This window comes from Trichosurus vulpecula, chromosome 7 (genome assembly GCF_011100635.1).
Source record: "Trichosurus vulpecula isolate mTriVul1 chromosome 7, mTriVul1.pri, whole genome shotgun sequence".
Classification (NCBI taxonomy): Eukaryota; Metazoa; Chordata; class Mammalia; order Diprotodontia; family Phalangeridae; genus Trichosurus; species Trichosurus vulpecula.
In genome coordinates, this window is record NC_050579.1 from 172,963,027 (window position 1) to 172,987,603 (window position 24,577).

The window sequence follows — 24,577 nt, forward strand, 5'->3', positions numbered from 1 at the left end:
AAGTTAATAAATGTGAGATTTTTTATCATGATGCAATTTCCTGGATTCTAATGCTTGTTCTATTTTACAAAATGTAGAGTTTTTTATAGATCATATTCTATGGTATTTTGCTCAGGATTAGTTTTCCCTACTCTCTCCAATACAGATAGAGTTTAGAGAAAACTAATGTATTTATCTTTTAGAATAATTGCTTGATATTGTCTCCTTTTTCATCATCAGATTGTGACTCACTAACTGCAGTGTAATATTTGTATATCTTAATCCTGGAATACCCACAAAAAACTATTCAGATTATTGATTATGTGTGCAGATGTTTACATTCCAAATAATGTTCCATTTAAATACAATATATGTTTATTAAGCACTTACGAGCACAGCATGAAGCTTTCGTTATGGAGATACAAGGCAAGACATGACTCTTGACCTCAAGAAGACTGCAGCCTTCTAGGCCGTTCTCACATATTACACACACACATTAAAAAAAAAACTTTGAAAGGAAATAATTAGATTAGAGAGATATAAACAAAATGCTATTTGAACCTTGGAAGCAAAAATATTATTAGATGGTGATAGTCAACAAGCATTAATAAGAACTTACTATGTGTCAGGCATTGTAGAAAGAACAAAAGAGAGAGAGACAGAGAGAGAGAGAGAGAGAGAGAGAGAGAGAGAAAGAGAGGGAGGGAGGGAGGTGGGATCATCGGATGTAGGCAACTTCTTCCAAGAAGCCTACCCTTGAAGGTGAAAAAAAGCTGGTATTCCAGCTAGATGGCGTGAAGAGGCCAAAGGAAGCCTTAGGGTAGGAGAAAGTAAAGATGAGTGAGAAAGATCACTGATGGAAGGAGTTGGCATCAAACACTTAAGTGGAGAAATTAGCTTTAGCTAGTAATGATGAAGCCTATTTTTGCTGAGCAGGGTGGAAGGTGGAAAATGGTGATGATGTTAAAAAAGGGTATAGGAGGGGAGTTGAGAGAGCTCACAAGACTAAATCATCTGCTGTGGATGTGAGAGTATAGTTTGGGGATTCAGGAAAGAAGAAAAGTATTACGGTAGAGAATGAGAAAAAAAAGTGAATAGAAGTAGAATAGAAGGGTTGGAGAGGCACAAATGTATAATTTTTTTTCCTGCTCCTGTAACTTCATTAGTATAAGAAACAGCAATAGTTGAAACTACTTCTGCAGATTGACGATTTGCCTGGTCTTAAAGCAATGGGACGCTGAGAAGTTAAGAGTTTTGCTCAGTCACATAAATGTGTGTTAAAGACAAGATTTGAGCCGTTTTGGGGGGGGAATCATAAATATAAAGATGGAAAGGACCTCAAAGGTCATGTAGTTCAACCTACCCAATTATACAATTAAGGACACAAAGGCTCAAGGAGGTTAAGTAACTTGCAAAAAAAGGTCACACAGGCAGTAAGGGTCATAGGGAAAATTTAGAGCCGATGTTCTTTCCACTGTATCATATTACCTCTAAGTATAAATTTATAAGTAAAATTAGTATAATCTAAGTCAACTAGCATTTATTAAGCACCTACTACATGCAAGGCTCTGTGTTAGGCATTGTGTATATGTATAATATAGTACATATTGTATGGACACATGGATATGTATAATATAGCATATGGATAACAGGCCCTACTCTAACGTTCTGGATCCTACTTAGCATAGTTTACTGTCATAGAATAAAGAACAAAAATCCTGTAAAATACTTGAGCACTGGGTCTGGGTTATGGCTGGATGAGTCCATCAAGATCATCTGGTCAAACTCCTTTACGGGCATACCTCTTTTTATTGCACTTCACTTTATTATGCTTTGCAGATATTGGGGGCGGGGTTGTTTTGTTTTCTGATTTTTTTTTTACAAATTGAAGTTTTGTGGCAACCCTGACTGGAGCAAACCTATTGGCACCATTTTTCCAACAGCATTTCCAACACCATTTTTCCAACAGCTCGTGTCTCTATGTCACCTTTTGGTCATTCTCATGGTATTTCATTATTTTCATTATTATTATGTCTGTTATGGTGATCTGTGATTAGTGATTTTTGATGTTACTATCGTAATTGTTTTGGGGCTTCACTAATCATGCCCATATAAGACAGAGAACTTAATCAATAAATCCTGTGTGTGTTCTGATTGCACCATGGACCTGCTTTTCCCATCTCTCACCCTCTCATGAGGCATCCCTATTCCCTAAGATATGACAATATAGAAATTAAGCCAGTTAATAACCTTAAAATGACCTCTAAATGTTCAAATGAAAGGAAGAGTCAATTGATGTGGCAAACTTCACTGTTGTCTTCTTTTAAGAAATCACCACAGCTACCCCAACCTGCAGCAACCGCCACCCTGATTAGTCAGCAGCCATCAACATCGAGGCAAGACCCTCCACCAGCAAAAAGATTATGATGCACTGAAGGCTCAGATGGTAGTTAACGTATTTTAGCAATAAAGTATTTTTAAATGAGATATGCACTTCTTTCAGACATAATATTATTACACACTTGTAAAGTGTAAAGTCACTGTAAACATATGCACTGGAAAACAAAAAAAAAATCACATGATTTTATTGTGATACTTATTGTTGTGGTCTAGAATCAAACCCACAATATCTCCAAAGTATGTCTAAATTTTACAGATGGGAAAACTGAGGCCTGAGATGCAAAGTGACATCTAAAAAACAGCACAGCAAGATCTTAGATACAAGTCCCTTAACTCCAAGTTCAATTTTCTCTCTACTATATCATACTGTCCACAGGAATTTAGGCTTCCTGTACAGTGAGAGTCCTAGGCTCCTCATCCTGAGAGCTATGTATTTTGACCTTATAGAGTAGGAAAGGAACTAAAAAGTTAAAATATAGTTCCTCAGAAAGTTGCTTTCTTTTTAACAGTATCTTCTCCCAGGAAAAAAAAAGACTTTTCTGTTAAACAATAAAACTATTATTATTGTTATCATGACTCACAGCAACTATAGCAAGAGCTTATATAATACTCTGGAGTTTAAAAAGTGCTTTAAATACATGATCTCATTTGATCCTTATAACAATTGCAAAGAAGGTACTATTTTATTTTATTTTATTTTACTTTTTACAGATGACAAACCAAGGCTCAAAGGCTGGCTTTCCCAGGTTCATACAACCAGCACATGCCTGAGATAGCATTTGAACCTGGATCTTTTTGAGTGCTGGTCCGGCACTCTCCATCAAAACAAAAACAAAATTTTAAAGATATCAGGATCAGTAAGCAATCATGAAGAAATATTATTTACATAGCAATGACCCCCAAATCAATCTTTTAAAAAGGTAAATTATACATACCTGTATGTACACATATATACATATATGTGTGTATGTATACATCATAATAAGAAAAATTAAAATACAAGGAATAGTTTAAAATACATTGAATCAGAAAAATCTTAAATGTGACACTATAGGGGAAAGCCTACAGGTTGCTTCTTAAAATCAAAAGATAAAGAAGGTAATTAAGACTTTGGTCACACAGGGTTTTTTGGAATGTGTGTGTGTGTGTGTGTGTGTGTGTGTGTGTGTGTGTGTTTCCTAGCCTAGGTTAAATAATATTAGAGCAATTAGCATGTCAGAGAAGTTTTCAGGGTTTTTTTTTATATTTCTTTCTTATATTCCCTAAAGTAAAAGGAATAATTAACTGAAATCCAATTAGTGTAGACTTAGAACACCTGTTTCTGAAATCCTTTGAATAACTTTTTCATATTATTATTTTTTCTTGGTCTTTGTTTTAAGATGAAATGCATATCCCCATCCAGTTGCTCTTCAGAGCTCAGAGATTTGCATATTATATAGAAGAAAAGTACCTGTTTGTAAAAGAAACATGAAAATTAAAAAGACCAGAGAGTTGGGGGATATATTATAGCAGTGAGAGCTTCTTAACCCTCTTTTGACCAGGCACAGGTTTATCACCTCTCTTGATGATATAGAAGCAAAAGGAAAAGGGAAAAAAGGATATTTCTTTAAGCCAAACTGAAATAAAAATCAATGCTAATGATGTATAACTTGGACTTGTTTCAAAGAGGGAAGATAACTAGAGGTACATTTCTCAGAAAGGAGGTGAAGGAGTCTTATCTCCCAGTCACAGTCTAAAGTATATTAAGTTTAATTAAATTAAATAAGCACCCCTAATGCCACTGATTCTGAGTTATCGAGAGTTGATTATCTAGTTTAGGGCCCTTGCTTCTCTGCCTTGTAACCCTACCTGCCTATAGTCTTTTGGCCACTCCATTGTTCCTTCATCCTCCATCAGAAGAGAATGAGAAAATGAAAGACAACTTGCTGACAAGTCTGGAAAAAAATATTTGATGGGCAAGTGGGAATTGACTTCAAACAGCTAAAATGAACTTTGAGATCATCTGGGTTTCTTTTCTCCATGGCAAACCTGTGTCCCATATGGCCATAAGAAAGGACAAAGGGGTTGTACATAAAGGAAATACAACACTCTTTGTATTATGCTATGACCCAGAAACCGTTTTCAGATGGTTTCCTCCCCATCCTTTTTTTTTTTAATGAGAAACTGGTTGGATGTAGTGATATTTACTTTAATGAGAAGAAAAAATAATATTGCCTTCAACTGATTTATTTAAAAGACTTTTCATTTTTATTGTATATGCTAGCAGCTTCTTTAAGATTTCTTTTCTAAAAAAAAACCAAGGTATCAGGAAATAATACCTAATATTAGCTTCTTGTGTAGTTCCAAAAAACCCAAAACACTCTGTAGAAATGAAAATATTAGTTATGACTGGGAGAAAAAAAGCTTTTCGATTAGCCCTATTTTTTACAGGTTTTTTTTTAAATTGACTTTTTATTTTAAAAATTCTGAACTTAAACATCAAACCAAATGAACATTTTCATATGTAAAATGGGAGAGGACTGAAGATAAAACTGATTGTCATGTAGAGCCTGCTTTTCTTTTAAAGTATGTAATAAATTCAACATGTAAGTTTCAAAGCTATCTTGATGGTCTGTGATCCCCTCTCTCATTCCTTCTAGGGTTTTGCGGGGCAGGTTTGGAGGAAGAGGAGGGGTATCTGTAGCTCCCCTAACCCTTCTTTTCATATCAATGAAAAAGCAAAATCCAAACCCCTTTAACAGAAAAGTACAGTCAAGCAAAACAAATTCTGATATTGGCCTTGTCCAAAAACATAGGTCTCAGTCTACATCTTGAGTCCATTACCTTTGTCTTAAAAGCTTTTGTTAAGGACACTTAACAATAATCCATTAAAAAGAAAATTCTCCTGACTTAAAACCCAAAATTTCTCAAGTACTTCCAGGCTATCTTCACACCATGCTGCCTGAATTACATCCATTATCCTCATTTCTCCCTCACTGGAACCTCAGTCAGGTGAACTTTTTCTTTATAGTGCCTGGCACCAAGGCTCTGGTGCTCTTCCTGGTCATCTCAGCATCATGTGGCTTACATACAAACCACACCTCTCTCCAGATTCCCTTTACAGGTTGTCTTTTCTCATTAGAATGCAAGCTCCTTGGGGCAGAGACTACCCTATTTGCACTTAGCACAGCATTTGGTCCATAGTAAGCACTTAATTATTACTTTACATACTATAGCTAAGTACAATATACAATAAAAGTGATATTACCTAAAACATATACTGAACCTTACAAATACTTTTTAAAGCCCTCTCTTTTTGCCTCTCACATTTCCCTTTCTCTTAGCTATGGACCTCACTTCCTATTTTGCTGAGAAAATTGAGGCCATTTGACACGTGCTCCTTCTTCTGACCATCTCTGTATCTCAAGACCCCTTGACATCAACCCCCACTTTCTCCTTGCCATTCCCCATGTGCTCTTGATCCCATATCCTTCTGTCTTCTCTGGCAGATTGCAGCCTCAATCCTCTTCCCACTCACCTCCCCCTCCTCCTCCCTCTCCTTTCCCTGCCCTTTTCTTCTCCCTTTACATCCTCCTCTCCTTGCCTCTCTCCCTCCATACTGATTCCTTCTCCACAACTTTCAAACGTGCTCAAGTGTACACCATGCTTATAAAGCCTTTACCGTATCCAACCATTTCCTCAAGCTATTTTCCTATATCTCATCTTCATTTCTTAACATCTCATAGAAAAAAAAGTATCTACACTCATTGCCTATACTTCCTCTTCCCTCACTCACTCTTTGACCATCTACACTTTGACTTCTGACCTCATCACTCAAACTGCTCTCTCCAATGTTACCAATGACCCCTTAATCGACAAATCTGATATTATTTTTTCTTCCTCATCCCTCTCTACCTCTCTGCCACATTTGATTCTGTTGACGGCTCTCTCTTCACATTCTCTCCTGCCTCAAAACTCTCTCTTGATACTCTTCCTACTTATCCTATCATTCCTCTATTCCTTTAACTGGTTCAAACAGTGGAAAAATCAACAGACAGCTCATGTGCTCCAATGGCAGCTTCACAATGTCAAGAGAAGGGAAGAAACTTCCCAAGTGAACTGAGTAGACAGGTTGTATCCAAATTTACAGTATATACATGAGCTATTAGAAAATTAGTATTTTTAAGCACCTACTATGTGTCAGGTACTGTACTAAGCACTGGAGATAATGTAGAAAGGCAAAAAAAATAGCCCCTGTTTTCAAGGCACTCACAGTCCAATGGGGTGGATAATGTAAAAAATTATGTACAAACTAGATAGATATGCACACATATATTAACATATACATATAATATGTATACTACATATGATAAATTGGAAATGATCAAAACAAGTAAAGCACTAAGACTAAAGACAACTGGGAGAAGATTCTTGCACAAGGCAGAACTATATTTGAGGCATTAAAGAAGCCAGCACAGCTAGAAGGGAGGGAAAGGGGGAGGGAATCAGTATTTTTATAGCACTGTGTAGGCGCATTACCAATATTATCTCATTTGATCAACACAACAACCTTTTGAGTTGGTGCCATTATTATCCACATTTTACATCTAAGGAAACTGAAGCAAACAGAGGTTAAGTGACTTACCCAAGGTCACACATCCAGTAAGTGCGTAAGGTCTGACTTGAACTCAGGTCTTCCTGACTCCAGGCCCAGTACTCTATCCACTCCACCACCTAGCTGCCCAAGTGGATATGAAGAGGGAGAGTGTTCCAGGAATTTGGGGTAGCTAATCAAAATGATCAGTCAGGAGGTAGAGTATCATGTTTGAGGAACAGCAAGATTTCCAGTGATCACAGAGTACATGGAGAGAAATGAGGTATAAGCAGACTGGAAAGGTAGGAAGGGGGCAGTTATAAAGGGTTTTGAAAACCAAACAATTTTATATTGGATCCTGAAGATAATAGGGAGTCCCTGGAGTTTAATGAATATTGGGGTGATATGATCAGACCTGCATTCTAGGAAGATCAGTTTGAAAGCTGAATGGAGAATTTGATTGAAGTGGGAAGAGACTTAAGGCAGGGAAACCAAAGAGCAGGATGTTGAAATAGTTCTAGGTGTGAGGCAATTAGTGCCTCTGCCAGGGTGGTATCGGTTTCAGAAGAGAGACATGGGCATATACAAAACATGTTATAAAGGTAGAAATAAGAAGAATTGACCCCTAGTTGTATATGAGGAATGAAAGTGAAGATTCAAGGATGACACCTAGGTTGTGAGCCTGTATAACTGGGATAGTGGTACCCTCAACAGTAATAAGGGAAGTTAGAAAGAGGTTACAGTTTGAAGAGGAGGAGCATTTCCATTGTGGGCATGTTAAGATTTAAATGCCTGCAGGGCATCCAGTTTGAGATGTTCAATAGACAATTTGGGCAGACATAAGTGGGCTGCAATCTGCATCGATGAAGGAAACAACCTCATCAGTGAGATTTCAGATACATGGGACTATTTTAATATTTGAATCAGGTCCTATTCAACAGGTTCTCCTCCGGGTACATTGACTCGGAGTAAAAGTCTCATTCACACTTGTCTACGGCAAAACGCTAATTATATTTTTCCAGTCTACTCAATGCAAATACTCTAACTATAAACAAAATAAATGCTCAACATCATGGGTTCTCTTTGTTGCGGATCTCAGGGAAATATCTGAACTTCCCTTCCATCAACCCTAGTTATCTGCCATCTATACTTTCTCTCAGCCTTACTACTAACTAGGTACCGAATTTGATGCTTGCATTATCCACAGTCAGAATCCAATATCTGAAAGCTAATACTCTCCCTCAGAAGTCATTATTATTCTCAGCAACCATAACACTAGAATCTAGTAAAGTGCTTTTTTGCTCTCTTTTCTACTCAAATATTTGTAATTCTTCTTTGATATGATTACAAATTCAGATCCCCTGAACATTCTAAAACCTGAATAAATTACAGGAGAAAGGGATGGTACTAAAAAAGACTGAAACAAGGGACATCTTATTCTAACTTCATATAATACCGTAAGCTATGACTTACATGATGACCTTTTTGTAGAATTGTACACAAATTACACTAAGATAATATTTTTTCTTCCTTGGTTCTATATTAAGCACATGTAGACAAACTGAAAATATTTGAAGAGGACAATTCAATTCATTAAGCACTTCTTAAGCACTTATGTGTCAAGCACTATGCTAAACGCTGGGAAAACAAAAATGAGAAATGAACATTTCTTGTCCTCAGAGATCTTCCATTCTATTGAGCACAGCATAGTAGATCTTATTCATGCTTATAGCCATATACAAAATGAATTAAAACCTGAGACAAGTGAAATATCATAAGGAATATTAGGTTGGTGGTAATTCATTTTCTTTTAGTGCCAGGACCCACTAAAATGAAGTTCCTAATAAGAAAATCATTTCAATGCACTAAAAAGAGCATATTTTACTACATTAATATATGAGGAAGAAAAATATTCATTAAAAGAGTAATATGCATACACTTTTGCTCACCAAAGGGCAAATAGAAATGGAAGTAAATATTTGCTAATTACATGCATTTTCAGTTGTTGAAACCAAACCATATTTTCCTCCAATATGTGCTGTCCTTGTGAACAAAAAAAAATCATTATTTTAAAAAATGAAGATATGAAAGTGGTACACAAGAAACAATCTTAAAATGATATTTTATTTAGTGAAACTTCATAAAGAGGAAATAAACATTAATAAAATCATCTCGAACGAAAGGAAGGACAAATTGCATGGAAAGAAGAAAAGAATGAGAGAATGGTGGGCAGGCAAGGAAAAGTAAGGGTGTGTGGTTGTAAGAAGGGTCAGACAGCACAGAGAGGGGGGAAGGCAATCTGAGGGTAAAAAGCCAATTAGTGGATTAAAGGGTAAGAATCCAAGTTCTGAAACAGAGGGGTGATAATATAGGCAGCTTGGGAGAGGATTAGAATAAAGAAGTGATAACAGTATTCAGTTGAGAGGGAAGGCTGTCAAAACCTAAATAGGAAAAGAAGGAAAGACAATGAAAACAAAAACCTGACATTTAATCAAGGGTTATGGTAGCAGAAGCTCAGACAGAAAAAAAAATGTGATGGTTTTAGCTCTAAGTGTTCTGAAATTATTATCAGGGAGCAGGGGCAGATGGAAAATTTGGTCCCAATTATATGAAACCAAATGGGCTACTCAGAGTTTGGGAAAATTATCCATTTCATTTCCTTGTTGGTATTCTCAAAATTCATCATTGCCAGGCAATCATAGCCTAACATTTCTAACGAGGTGTTGTTATTACAAAAGATATTGTGAATAGTTTTAAAATATACCATAAAAAATTAATCTAACATTTGAGAAACCTCAAATGATTAAAGTAAGGTTGCAAAACACCCCTGCTCAAGCTAAAGACAGCCTCCAAATCCTGTTTACAGAGTATTTTTTAATGTCCAGAATCTAAGCTACTTCCATTATAGATTTCTATTTGAAATAGCTTTGTAGTCAAGAAAATCAACAAAATCAAAGAGTACATATTGAGACACTCCCCTCCCTCACATTTGAATTCTGTGTTCCTGCCAAAATGGACCACCAACCATTCCCTGAACTTGATACTCTGTTTCTGGACTCTGCGTTCACATTCCTTTTGTTTGGTATTCACTGTCTTCTTGTGTGCCCCAGTCTGGCCCAAATCAGGAGCTACGCTCTTCATTAAGCTCTCTGATCCTTCCATGTATTAATGCTCCCTCCATCCAAATTTTCCTTATACTCTACTTTTGTACAGTAGAATTTCAACTCCTTGAGGGTGGGTGGCTATTTCATTTTTGACCTTGTAGTTCAGCATCTCTCATGAAACCCAGCACATAGTAGGTGCTTAATAAATGCTTGGTGGATCTTCTGGATTTTAACTTCTGTGTTAAGTTCCTGGGTTGTCTTTATTCCCTCTGATTGCTAATAGGTACTTTAGCTCTCATTTTAGTGCCATCTCTTATTTTATTTGCTGTTTATTTGTGTTTTAAAGCAATGAATAAATAGTATTTTGGATTCTGATAATGTCACTGTGGGCCACACTTTGACAATAAATATGATCTGATTCCATTTTTATCCTACAATAACTGCAATTACAGTCAATTCTCATCTATCTATAGGAGTGAAGCACTGGTCTTTTTTTTTAACCAAAATCTATACTTTATTAACCAACACTTCAGGAACTCATGATTATACAAAAAATGACAATCATATCATCAGCTTATCCTAGAGAACTGATCATTTCATCTTCAAGGTAGCCTTCACAACCTAACACCTTGTGGCATTTATGATTTTTGGTTTTGCTACTTTTAATTTTAGACTAAATAAAATTCTTACTATTGTTGCTTTTTATTGGGGTTTTCCACCTTTTTTTTATTCTCAGCTCTTAGCACAGTCCTTGGCACAGAAAAGATACTTAATAAATGGTAGTTGACTGACTCTTATCCATTTATGTTACACTTCAGAGTAAACTTTTTTCCCAGGTGGAGTAATCCTAAATCCCAATGGCCTGATAATAGGAAGGATGGGAAACAGGAATGACGGTAAGAACAGGACATGATATCTGTCTCAATATCAGCAGGCATAATCCAGATTCTTCAGGTTTATAAAAAAAAGTCTGACTTGCTGAAGATATTTTTAATTTATGTAGTGGTTCCATTCATTAAAATGCCTAATTTCTCCACTCCTTTTAAATAGTGCCATAATAATATGAAGTACAAAACTTTTCTATAGTGTAAAAATGGTACTCTCTCCCAATGCTAATTTATGATGGTACTTTATCCAAATGATATTCCAACCCCAAAGGTTTATAATTCAATACCATGCAATTACATTTCCAATTTTTAAGTCCCTTGAAAAATGAAATAAATATTTGTAATATATTACAATGTGTATGCATTTACCCTAAAGAAATAAAAGTCCCATTGCCCAATGACCTATATTTTGAGGTCAAGTCTACACAATGAAACCAGGATAACAAGAAAACATCACCTAGATTTTTGACAGGTTATTTTTCAGATAATGGTGAATATTTACACAGAGAACCATAACTAGGGTAAAGCTGTAATGCTTTACCTTAGGGCACTGAATTTCAAAGTCATTCAATGAATGTGCAGAAGAAACAACAATTCTTAGCTATGCTTCATACAGTAATTAGCAAGAATTACATATTAGGTGGAAACTTGATCCCCTAGTGGTCATATATCAGATCAACCCCACCCTTGCCTACCCTGGCACAAATAATACAAAGGAGGAGATACACCAAAAGTTTCCAACCTTTGGCTCCCTACAGCAAAAGGTAATTTTCCACTAGAAGCTTGTGTTTCTGTATAGGGACCTGATATTTTTACACAGAGAGTGTTACATCTGATACAACAAAAGTAACTGGAATGCTGACTTTGAAATAGTTCCAGAAATTCCACATGGATAATGACTTTTTAAAAAACCCACCTCGTGATAAGATTACAAACTAAAGGAGACCATTAGCAAATTCATTCATTAGGGTCATAATTATATTACTACTATCAACCGAAAAAATTAGTAAAATTTCTTGTTTGTTAATGTCGAGATATTTTTAGGTCATTACAGTCATTATTACTGGAAAAGAAGCTGCCAAAAATTTCATAGGTATATACTTAGCAATGTCCTAGAACAGTTTGGTTTTTTTCTTAGGGACCTTCTTAGGAACATACTTATTTAAATTTAGACTGGCGATTACCATTCATAGCAAAACTACAAACAGAAGTAAATTCGCTAAGAAGAGGTCCCTAAGTAGCCCGAGTTTGGCCTTTTGTCCTGACATTGAGTCTAGTAGGCAAACATTTTTAAATGCAGTCACTTTTGGCTTTTGTAAACAGTCCTTATTCATTGCTAGCTCTTGTCTTTAAGGCAGCCTGCTCTTACTCAACTAACTTCTCAGTGAGGTTTATTCATCATCCATTTATTCATTCATTTAAAAACATTAATTAGGCAACTACTATGTGGAAGGTACTTTGTGACGCACTACAAGAATACAGATACACATGAAACATGGCCAAAACAACATATAACTGAATATAGGGCATAGGCACGCAAACAAGTATATAAGAAGAGAAAATATAGGTGAAATAAGAAAGGTATTAAGTGCTATGAAGTTTTAAAGGACAGAGAAAGCATATCTGATGGGGGAGAGGGAGTCAGGAAAGTATTTGTGAAGGAAATATCATTTGAGTTGAACTCTAATGGAGAGGTAGGCTAGCAATAATGGATATACACATAGTAAGAATTTAATAGACGTTTATTGAATTGAATTGAGGTATCAATGTCAAATTGAAAGAAAGTGTATAGTGAATTGCCCACTATAAAACGTTTAACATTTTTATCAATGATTTGAATGAAGGCATTGGTGACATTCTTATCGAATTTTCAGATAATACAAAGCTGGGAGATATAGCTAACTGAATGATAGGATCCAAATCCCAAAAAGGCTCAAATGGGATTAGAATGATCATCCAAATACAGGAGGAGAGATGTTGTAGATTAGAGAATGTTCAGGTAAGGGTTAGATGGTAAATAGCTTCTGAGGGCCCTATGCAGAATGAGAATCTGTGATTCTCTAGAGAACTTTCTGGAAGGAGAGACCACAGTGAATAAAGATGTGGAGGTCAAAAAGCCCATGATATGTTAAGTAGGCAGTGAGCAGTACGCTTTGACTAGGACGTGAAATACATGCAGGTGGAAGAGGCGGGGTGAGGTAGATAGGTAATAAGGCAGAAAATGTAGCTCGAGGCCTGGTTTTGGAGGGACTTGATTTTCAGTCTAAGATATTTAGACTTTATGGTAAGAAATAAGAAGTCACTGAGGATTTTTGGACTTTGATAAAATAACATTTTAAGGTTTTTTATCTGAGACATTTTCAAAATGTTGAAACTTTGAAATAAACACCTAATTTGGTTTTATTATCAAATTAGCTATGTAGAAAAGATTGGAGTCTTAGACACTAATATCCTTTGCCTAGTTAGAATATGAGCATCCCCTAATCCCTCCCAGCAGAAAGGGCCTTTTTTCCCCTCCTCTGAGCTGCCTTGGCATTTTTTTATGCCTCTCAGAACACTTGTTAGCATTGCAGACTATCCTATAGTATTTATTCCTGTACTAGTCACTTCACTGTTAGATTAAAAGCTCCTTGAAGACAAGGGCTATGATTTGCTAATCTTTTTGCCTCACTCTAAGTGGCACCTGGTACGATGTCTTCTATAAGATGGTTCCAGAAAAGGAAAAAAAAGTGCTCCATGAATGAATTAAGAAAATAGGTCAGGTCCAAAACCTTTAATGGCTCTCCACTGCGATGATAAAGTACAAATACCTTAGCCTAGCTTTTGAGGTTTTTAAACTTGGCTCCATTATCTATGTTACTTAATCTCCTAGCACTCTTCTACAAAACCCTACATTTTAGTCAAAACAGCCTCCCTTCCTACTGCTTCACAAATACCCCTTGTACCCTTGGTCTTTCCATCTCTGGAAACTACTTCCCTTTCCTCCCCCCCATTCCTTCCCACAAATTTAAATTCTACCCTTCCTTCATGATCCAGTTCAAGTCCCACATTTTCTAGAAAATATTTCCTAACTATTCTAACTCAGAGATATCAGTCCATATTCTGAATTCACTGCACTTCCCCCCGTCCCATACCTCTTATTTGGCACTTAATCCTATGCTATTTTGTTATAAACTGTATGTACTGTCTTATGTTGTCATTTAACTTTTTTATTGTTCCCTACTTGTATGTTTATTTCATCTCCCAAAATAGACTAGAAATTTCTTACAGACAAGGAGTATGTCTTATGCTTCTTTTTACTTCACCCAATGCCTATTGAAAGGTTTTCAACGAAGAGGGACACAATACAATTTTGGTGACTAATTGGTCTATCCCAGTGTCCAAGAAAGGAAGACCAAAGAAGAAGCATTTTGCAAGCCAATTCCATTAAACTCAGGGAAGCCACTCCTTTCTTTTCTGCCGCAGAATAACTGTTATTATCTCAAATTCCAAATTTTATACACATTTGTATTTGCCCATTTTCAAACAAGAGTGAAGTATATTATTAATGGTGTAAAAAAGAAATGGTTCTAACCTGAAATGTAAAATATTTAAATCAAGAGGAATGCTTACTATCTGCTTGAATCTTTATCATATGCTAAACTTGAATTTTTGATTAAATCATCTGACTAGAGTTCTTGAAATTATTATCTAGCTTTTACTTATCCAATAAAATATCTGGTATTCATTTATTTGTGTTTATGTTATATCCCCTCTGGAGAATGTAAGCTCCTTGAGGACAGACACTGTTTTCTTTATTTTGTTTTGTTTTTGTTTTATACCAAGCATCTAGTACAGTGTCTGCACACATTAGGGACACAATAAATACTTGCTTGACATCTGAAAATTTATTAGTCTCCTCCTATCCTGTATTTCAGGCTAGTTTATGACACTTTTAAGTTAAACAAATTCATCAGGAAAAAATCTAAATGTATTCATTTCATTGTGTGTTTGGTTGGTTTTCTTTGGGGTGTTTTTTTTGAAAGTCATTTATTGATAACCAAACTAAGGCACTTTCATTGCCAATGACCATTCCTCAAATTCAGCAGTATGGTGACAGACTGAGAAAAAAGCTTTCACTCTCATTTTAAGTATTCTTCTTCACTAAGCATCCCTTATGAAGCCCTTCCTAGATAACCAAAGGTCTCCTTTACAATACTGTTTAGGTACAACTTATTCCTCATAGGATCAGAGATTTAAAATCAGAATATCCTACTTTTGTCGACTGATATATACATGAATAAAATGTTGTTTATCTCCTATTCCTTTAAATGTAAACCTCCTCTTCCCACTTAATCTTTTTTTTAATCCTATGTTAATGGACTAACATCCTTCTGTCATACAAAGAAGTAGATGGGGGAGGGGAGGAAGGTTGGCAGAGAGAACCTTTGTTTCTCATCATTATGAGAAATCAACACCCTGCTCCATTTCACCAAATGTCAAGACCCAGCAGGATCCCAAGCTATGGTAGGATGGAAATCAAGTTGAGGTAGTTATCACGTACTCCTAGTCTCCTTGACTTATTTTAAAATGACTTTTAAAAAAAATAAAATAAAAAAAATGAGATGAATGGAGAGGGAAAGTAAAAGAGTTTCTTCTCTTGACCAGGGTGAAAAGAAAAACAAACATTACGGTTGCAAAAACATATATTCCATAACCAGTCCTTAAGACTCCCAGGTGCAACATCAGCAGCGCTACAGCCTCGATTTTTATTGTAATCTTGTGGCTTTTTATTTGTAACTTATATGAAAAGAATCATATTGATTGGGGCAGATTTAACTCAGTAAAACCTATTCTACTGAGATTGTCTGTGCTAGGTGATTTTATCAAGTTCTCTTTTGGTTTCATTTTATTCCTCATCCCTATTCCCAGGGGAGGCTGCAGCCCAGCTCCTGAGCAAATTGCCCTAAATTGAGTTCTTTCTCTGGCATATACAGGGCTGCCTTTGGCTCCTCGGCTCGAAAACTTTATGCATTCTTTTTTCCTTCTTCCTTAACAACCCCCTTCCCTTTTTCCAATTAAAATGGAGAAGTTTGCACCGGTACCTGCTCCCAATTAAATGAATACTGCATTACCAGCTCCACTCTCCAGATCTCCTTTACCCTCCCTTCATTAGCCTTATTCCTCTGAGGCTTCCTGGCCGGCTGCCAGCGACTTATGGCAAGAATTCAAAATCTTGCACACTTTATCCCCTCCAAATCATTCTTGAATTTAAGCAGCCTGCTCCTTAGGCCCAGCATGAGAAATCCAAGGATGTATTCAAAAAAAAAGAAGAAGAAGAAAAAAGAAGAAGAAGAAGAAAAGGGGGAATGGGGGAGGGAGAAGGGGGTTGAAGGAGAGAAAAAAAAAGTGATTTGTTGAAAAAAAAAAGCCCTGTGTAAAGAAAGAGAAGCAAAGAGAAGTTAAGCTTCCCAGTTAATTGACCTCAGTTTCTAAAAAAAAGAGAGAGAGAGAGAAAGATGTGTAGGGAGAACAACAAATGCCAGTCAGATGCCAGGGCTTTATTTTGGAGAGTATTCATGCCTACAGGAAGCACATCATCATCTTCACACCTCAGGCATGCTGACTCCTGAACACTGAAATTATGCACTACGATTAAAAAATCCAACTGGCTGGAAGCTTAAGCAACTGTTTTTTTTAAAGATCAACATCAAATTTCCCAACAAATGTGGCACGCCAGAATGCCAGGCCATCAGCCATTCTCATCTGACACTGGGAATAAGGAACGCTGTGTCAAGCTGTCATGAATGATCGCCCGATTGTCAGGCCCCAGAAACAGGGAAGATCCGGGTCCTACTACTGTTATTTAAAACTGAGTAAACCCTCTATATAGATCACTTGAGCTTGTCCTATTTATCAAGCAAAAAAATGCACCCTGAAAGCTGTCTAAAGTCTTGGAACCTGACCCAGAGTATGAAAAGGGCTAAGGCCTTTAGGTGATTTAGAGAAAAAAGAATCTCAGGAAAATGAATTCTTAAAAGCAATCCCTTGGTATGGACCCTCCTGCATAGTCATACCACTCTCAAAAAACCCATTCTGTGTTGTTCAGGCCCTCATCCCCTCTCCCCTGGATTATTGCAACACCCTCTTAATTGATCTCCCTTTCTCATGTCTCTCCTCTCCCCAAGCTATCAGCCATACAACTGGTAAATTGATATTACTAAAGAAGAAGCCTGACTTTGTTATTCCCTTTTCAAACTTCAGTGATTCCTTACTGCTTCTAGGATGAAACAGAATCTCCTTCAACTGGCATTTAAAAACTTTCACAAACTGGCCCCAACCTACCTTCCCAGTTTTATTCTATATTACTTCTCTTCACACATCCTAAGGTATTGCATTTCCTCATACATGACACTCAATATCCCAGTTCTTTCTACAGGCTAGCTCCCAGCCATGGATTTCACACTGTCCCCATCTCCCTAGTTTACTTCAAAACTCAACTTAAACATCATCTTCTATATCAAGCCTTTCTTAAGCCCCTTAGCTATCAGTTCTTTTTACTTCAAAATTACCTTGTAGGGGCAGCTAGATGGTGCAGCATATAAAGTACCAGTCCTGAAGTCAGGAGGACCTGAGTTCAAGTCCAGCCTCAGTCACTTACTAGCTGTGTGACCTGGGGCACATCACTTAACCCTGTTTACCTCAGGGAGAAAAAAAATTAGCTTGTATATTTATTTTGTGTGTATGTATAGTGTATATATACATATATATTGTAAATATACACATATATATGTTGTAAATATACACATATATATGTATACACACACACACTGCACACTTTGTTTCCACAGATAAAATGTAAGCTCTTTGACAGAAGGGATTATTTCACTTTTTAATCTCAGTATCCCAAATATCTATCACAATGTTTAGTTCTTACTTGTTGGTCACTTGTTTATTGTGTCCAACTCTTCAACACCCTATTTGGGGTTTTCTTGGCAAAGATACTGGAATGGTTTCTCATTTCCTTCTTCATTTTACAGATGAGGAAACTGAGGCAAACAGGAACAAGTGACTTGCCCAGAGTCACACATTTAGTAAGTGTCTGAGGCTAGATTTGAACTCAGGTCTTCCTAACTCCAGGCCCTGCACCATACCTACTTTGCTATCGTAGATGTTTAATAAATGCTTGCTTTTTGCTTAACTAATTGTGACTAAAAAAAGATTAGAGGAGAAAAACTACTATATTTTGAACAATAAATACATAGCAAGGCACCACCACTGACTAGTTATGTTATCTTGGGCTAGTCATTTACCCACTCTGAGTCTCAAGTTTTTCATCTAAAAAAACTGGAATTAATATAAATATTGTCAACAACAAAGGGTTAAAGTGAGGATCCCGTAGATCAGTGGATATGAAGCACTAAGTAACAAGATGTGGTATGCAAATATGAAATATTACTATTATGCAATGAGTTAAAGATTAATCTCCATAACCAAATATTTGTTCCTCAGGTGAGGATAGCACAAAAAGGCTAAGAAAAAAAGAAAAGAGAGTAAATGTTCCAATAGTGATTTAATTATTGTAGACATTGTTTTACTGTTAAGTATAAGTTCTTTTTGAGCTAGCTTATGGTGAAGTAGGCAGAATAGGCAAAACAATATACAACCCATTCAATGAATAAACAGCTATTAAGCACCTACTATGTGCTAGACACTGTGCTAAGCACTAGGGATACAAAAAAGAAGCAAAAGACAATCCCTACACTCAAGGCACTTATAATCTAACAGGGCAGACAACTTATAAACAAATACACACAAAGCAAGCTATATTTAGGATAAACAGGAAATAATAATAAATCATTAAATTACGATAAATAATCATTAAAAATTAAATAATTGGACAGGTAGGTAGCACAGTGAGTGCATAGAGTGCTGGGTTTGGAATCAGGAAGACTCATCTTCCTGAGTTCAAATCTGGCCTCAGACACTTATTAGCTAAGTGACCCTGGGCATGTCACTTAACCCTGTTTGCCTCAGTTTCTCATCTGTAAAATGAGCTGGAGAAGGAAATGGCAAACCATTCCAATATCTTTGCCAAGAAAACTCCAGATGGGCTCACAGAGTTGGACATGACTGAAATGACTGGACGACAACAATTAAATGATTAATAATTCCCCAGGGAAGGTAGTGGAATTAAGAGGTTCAGGGAAAGCTTCCTGTAGAAAGTGGGATTTTAGTTGGGACTTAAAGGAAACTAGGGAGGTCAATAGTCAGAGTAAGGGAAAGAGATAAGACAACTACAACAATATAAATAGAACAACAAAACCAAAACTGAATGCTATGTAATTATAAGAACCCAGCTAAGTTGTGAAGAAGTAAGAAAATGTGCCTCCTCTCTTCTTTACAAAGGTGGGAAAGAATGAGTGCAGAACACAGCACATGCTGTTGGTTGGTGTATTGGTTTATTTTGCTGAACTGGTTTTTTCTTCCTCTCTTTTTTCTTAATTTTTGTAACTAGTAATGATTTTCTTGAAAGAAAATGGAGGGATATAGGTGGAAATTAAAGTGATGTAAAATTTTTTTTAAAATAATAAACATTTTAAAGAAATACAATATAGTTGCATGGGTAGAAACAAAGTAATGAACTTTTTAAATTGCAAAAGATTCAACAAAAGGTGTGTTATCTATCCAACTTTCCTCCTGGTTATTACTACTGATAGACCTCTTTACTCTGTCCTCACACATTTTATCTAGCTTTGAATAAAAGCATGAGATCAGGACTACTTTTGCCAAAAAAAAATTTAAGGATGAAGAAAAAATAATGGAAAGACTGCTGGACCAGTTGTGTGACCATGGATAAATCACAGAATCTCAGAGTTGGATGTGTTCTAACAATCTTTCCCTGAAGACTTTCAATGAACAACTTCCTAACTTTATAGATAGCACATTTCTATTTTAGATAGCCCAATTTTCTTTTGCAACTTTCACTGTTTGCTCTAGTTATGCCCTCTGAAACCAAGCAGAATTCATTTAATCCCTTTTGTATATGACAGACCTTCAAATTCTTGTTTACAACCACCATGCTTTCCTCTAAGTCTTCAACTTTCCAGGCTAAATACCACCAGTTCCTTCAAGAAATCTTCATGTGGCATGCTATCAAGCAACTTCACTATCCTGATCATACTTTTTGGGACACTTGCACATCATCAATGGAATGTCTAAAATGTGGCATCACAATATAATACTCCAGATGTGGTCTGACCTGGATAGAGTACAACTGGTCTACCAACTTCTAGTTCACAGAAAGACCCCATCAACTTTCTTCGCTGCCATGTTATACTGTTGGCTCATATTGGTCACAAACAAATTGCCAAATATATCTTAGATGCACCATGGTGTAACTATTCCTCCCACATTTTGTGCCACTGAGACTGATAGCTTGAACCCAAGTATGAGACTCCACATTTTTCCCTATTGAATTTCATCTTTTAAATTTGGATCAATGTTCTAGACTATATTCTTTCTTAACACTCAATCCTTCATCCAGTTTTTGGTCTTGTATCTTTGCTTTGTGTCACCTAGAAATTTGATAGGCATGCTACCCATGACCTTGTGCAGATGACTGATTAAAAAAAGGTCAGCAGCACAGGGTGTAGCCATAATGGCTTTTGTTTTCTTTGAATGGCTCAGCTTGCCTCATTGAGCCTCTGGACACTGTGGCTTGCTCTTCCGGGGCAGGAGGCCCGGGGAGCATGCCGGGAAGCAGACAGCTTCCTGTGTGAGGAGTCATGGGGCTGGCTGAGGGGAGGTGTTAATGTCTATGCTAGGGGGAGGGGCCAACTCAAGAACCAATCAGCCCTGGTCATTCAGGCGGAGCTTGATGATGTCAAAAACCCTATAAGAGGGGAGAGGACAGCTTGAAGATTCTCTCTTTCCTTTTCCGGTTGGAGCCAGCGACAGTTACGACAGTTACGTCAGTTACAGCGACCGTTACATCGTCAGTTTCAGTTGCAGCTTCAGTTGCAGACACGGACGCGGCTGGGGCGGGAGCTGCCGGTAGCAGAGCTGATCTACGGGAGGAAGCTGAACAAAGACTTCAGTCCAGTGGGTAATCTTATTACCATAAAGGGGGAAACATGATTTTGCTTTACGCAATCATGTTTCTCTGTAGCCTCCTGGTTACTCTTTCAAGGCGTACTTATTGGGCCTGGAAGATTTTGATCAACATATCAAAATGGGGCTTCTGGTTCATGGGTTGGTTACTGTTGAGCCTAAATAAATGTTTTGATTCTTCTGCCTTCTACTTTGAGAGTTTCTTATATCCGGCGGTTCCGAACCTTTCAGACATGTTTATGATCCTCTTTGAGATTATAAACTCTGCCCTCCTGATACATTTGGCGTCACGAACAGGATCGCTAGGTATAAGATCTCTATTTAGAAGCAGAACAATTCCAGAGGAAGAGATGAATATCCCAGGATGGGAGGATCCATTTTATTCCTCCCTAGCAAAAGAATTGGCTAAAAAAGCTGGACCCTGTGAAAACTGGGAACCAAGGCTACGGAGAGGAGATCCTAGGGATTTGAAAAAGTGTTTACGAGAAGCTGGGATTCAGTCAGGGGCATCACTATCTAGGCAAAGCTGGATAGTGTTATCAGCCTACCGGCTAGTATACGAAAGATTGAGATTAAGTGAAAGACATGGGGGCACTCCTACCCCACAGGAAGAAGAGAAATCTCAGATAGCAGAAGACCAAACTGACTCAAATGAGAACTTTTCTATTAATGTGGCTAAGAGCAACAGGAGACCAAAAAAGCCCAGAGTGCATTTCAACCCAGCCCAGAAAGAGCCTGATTGCCTGCTTCGTCCTAGCCATGGTGGCAGAGGAAGTGAGTGGGGAGAGAATGAGACAATGTTAGGGGCTGAGGCACAAAACACTACTGGGGTTCAGGATGTGCCTCACACAGAGAATAGGAGATGGTTAAATGATCAGACAAGGGCTCGACCCATACAAAGGAGGAAGACAGAAACCCGAGGTGAAGATTCAGTTACAAGGGAAATTCAGGAAGATTTCTCACCGCAAGAGGTCACAGATATTTTGAGTAGATTCAGCCAAAGAATAGGAGAACCATTGATATCTTGGATGGTAAGACTCAGTGATCAAGGGGCCGGTGGAATATCAGTAGATGGGACAGACTGCATGAGATTCATAGGTATCAGCCATGATCCTCTAGTTCAACAAGCTTTTAGGGAACATCATCAGCAAGGAGATGGTGATAGCGGGACTACTCTGTTGGCATTAGCCGCTGTGGGATGCAATAAGAGATATGCTACTGATTCTATGTGGCCCACTGAGCACAGACCCTGGTATTCACTTAGAGATTGTATCATGAGACTAAAGGAGGAGGTAATGAAGACTGCCATTATGACAGGAACTGCAGACAAATATTACAATGATTCAATGGAACTGCCTCATAGGAATTTAATAATTAAGACAGCTCCCCCTGCTTATAAACAACTAATTTTGAATTTATTGCTTGGAGAAGTAGGGAGCTGTCTTACAACAGTGATAAATAAGATTTTACAGTTATATGACTTAGGTGACTGGGGAAGGGATAGATCTCCTCGAGAGAGAAGGGTGAATAACCAGCAAACTTGGCGCCAAAGGAGAGTAACAAGGAAAGAAATGTTTACTGCTTTATTGAGAGCAGGGGTAGGTTTTGAAATGATAGATGGAATTCCAACCAATGAATTATACAGAATGTATAGAGGACTTGATAACACGAGAAATAGGGAAATAAGAACTGCTCCTGCAAGCCTACAAGCCACTCAGACTGAAGGTGACCTTGTGTGATTAACGGATGAAAACTTGTACATCTGGAGAAAGGCTGGGAGGACAATCCTAGTCTCTATCTAGGGTGGGATCCTCTTGGCTTCCTCATTATGTTCCTTTTGAAAAGAAACATTTCCCACCTGAGTTTGGCTCTGATGTTGGATCTTTGCATAACTGAAATCTCAACCAAACTTGAGATGATTTTATTTGAAGAATTATAGTCCATACTTGTCTATTCTTTTTGTCCTTTGTTTTGGCTAACCTTGTTGCTAGTTTTGTTTCCTTCAGGCTTAAGCACCCTGCACTTTCCGGTGACTGCCTAAGCATGTAGCATTCTTGGAATTCCTGCCAGCTCGTTAAAGAAATGACCTCTGGAATGGGACTTTTTGGGGGCAGGGCCATCTCTACATCCAATTTCAGCATGAAGAAGCTATGGAAAATGAGACCTTCACCCCTCACCCCAAGATTTTGAGCCCCAATCGTTCAAGGGGGGTGGAAATGATGATAGTGTTCTGTTTACTTATTTTGTGTTATCCTTGCTGTGTTGTTTTATTGTTATGATATTATTGATCCTATGTAATGGATACAAGGATTTAGGGGTGGACATTTGAATTATTAATAATTATTTTGGGGATGATTGATTGAAGAGATTATTTTGCTGGGATCTAGGGGTGGATCGCATTTGAATCGTTAACCAATGTTTGGGAATGTTACTGAATGATATGTTTTGCTTTATAATGAATGATATGTTTTAGTTTCCTTTGTAATTGGATCACAATGTATGTTCTAGGATACATGGCTGATTAGATTATGTATCCTATAACAAGGGGTGGAGTGTAGCCATAATGGCTTTTGTTTTCTTTGAATGGCTCAGCTTGCCTCATTGAGCCTCTGGACACTGTGGCTTGCTCTTCCGGGGCAGGAGGCCCGGGGAGCATGCCGGGAAGCAGACAGCTTCCTGTGTGAGGAGTCATGGGGCTGGCTGAGGGGAGGTGTTAATGTCTATGCTAGGGGGAGGAGCCAACTCAGGAACCAATCGGCCCTGGTCATTTGGGCGGAGCTTGATGATGTCAAAAACCCTATAAGAGGGGAGAGGACAGCTTGAAGATTCTCTCTTTCCTTTTCCGGTTGGAGCCAGCGACAGTTACGACAGTTACGTCAGTTACAGCGACCGTTACATCGTCAGTTTCAGTTGCAGCTTCAGTTGCAGACACGGACGCGGCTGGGGCGGGAGCTGCCGGTAGCAGAGCTGATCTACGGGAGGAAGCTGAACAAAGACTTCAGTCCAGTGGGTAATCTTATTACCATAAAGGGGGAAACATGATTTTGCTTTACGCAATCATGTTTCTCTGTAGCCTCCTGGTTACTCTTTCAAGGCGTACTTATTGGGCCTGGAAGATTTTGATCAACATATCAAAATGGGGCTTCTGGTTCATGGGTTGGTTACTGTTGAGCCTAAATAAATGTTTTGATTCTTCTGCCTTCTACTTTGAGAGTTTCTTATATCCGGCGGTTCCGAACCTTTCAGACATGTTTATGATCCTCTTTGAGATTATAAACTCTGCCCTCCTGATACACAGGGCCAAGCATAGATTCCTAGATCATACCACTAAAGACACTACCTTCCAAATGAACTTCTGTTTGGGTTTGGTCATTCAAACCGTTCCAAATCTACCTAACCATTCTATCAGTCCATATTTCTCCATTTGTTCCATAAGAATAACATGAAACTGTCAAATACTTTGCTAAAACCTTGTAAACTCCATCTTCAGGCTGTCTTTTGCCTTTGTGGTTGTTCAGTTGTTTCAGTTATGTCTAACTCTT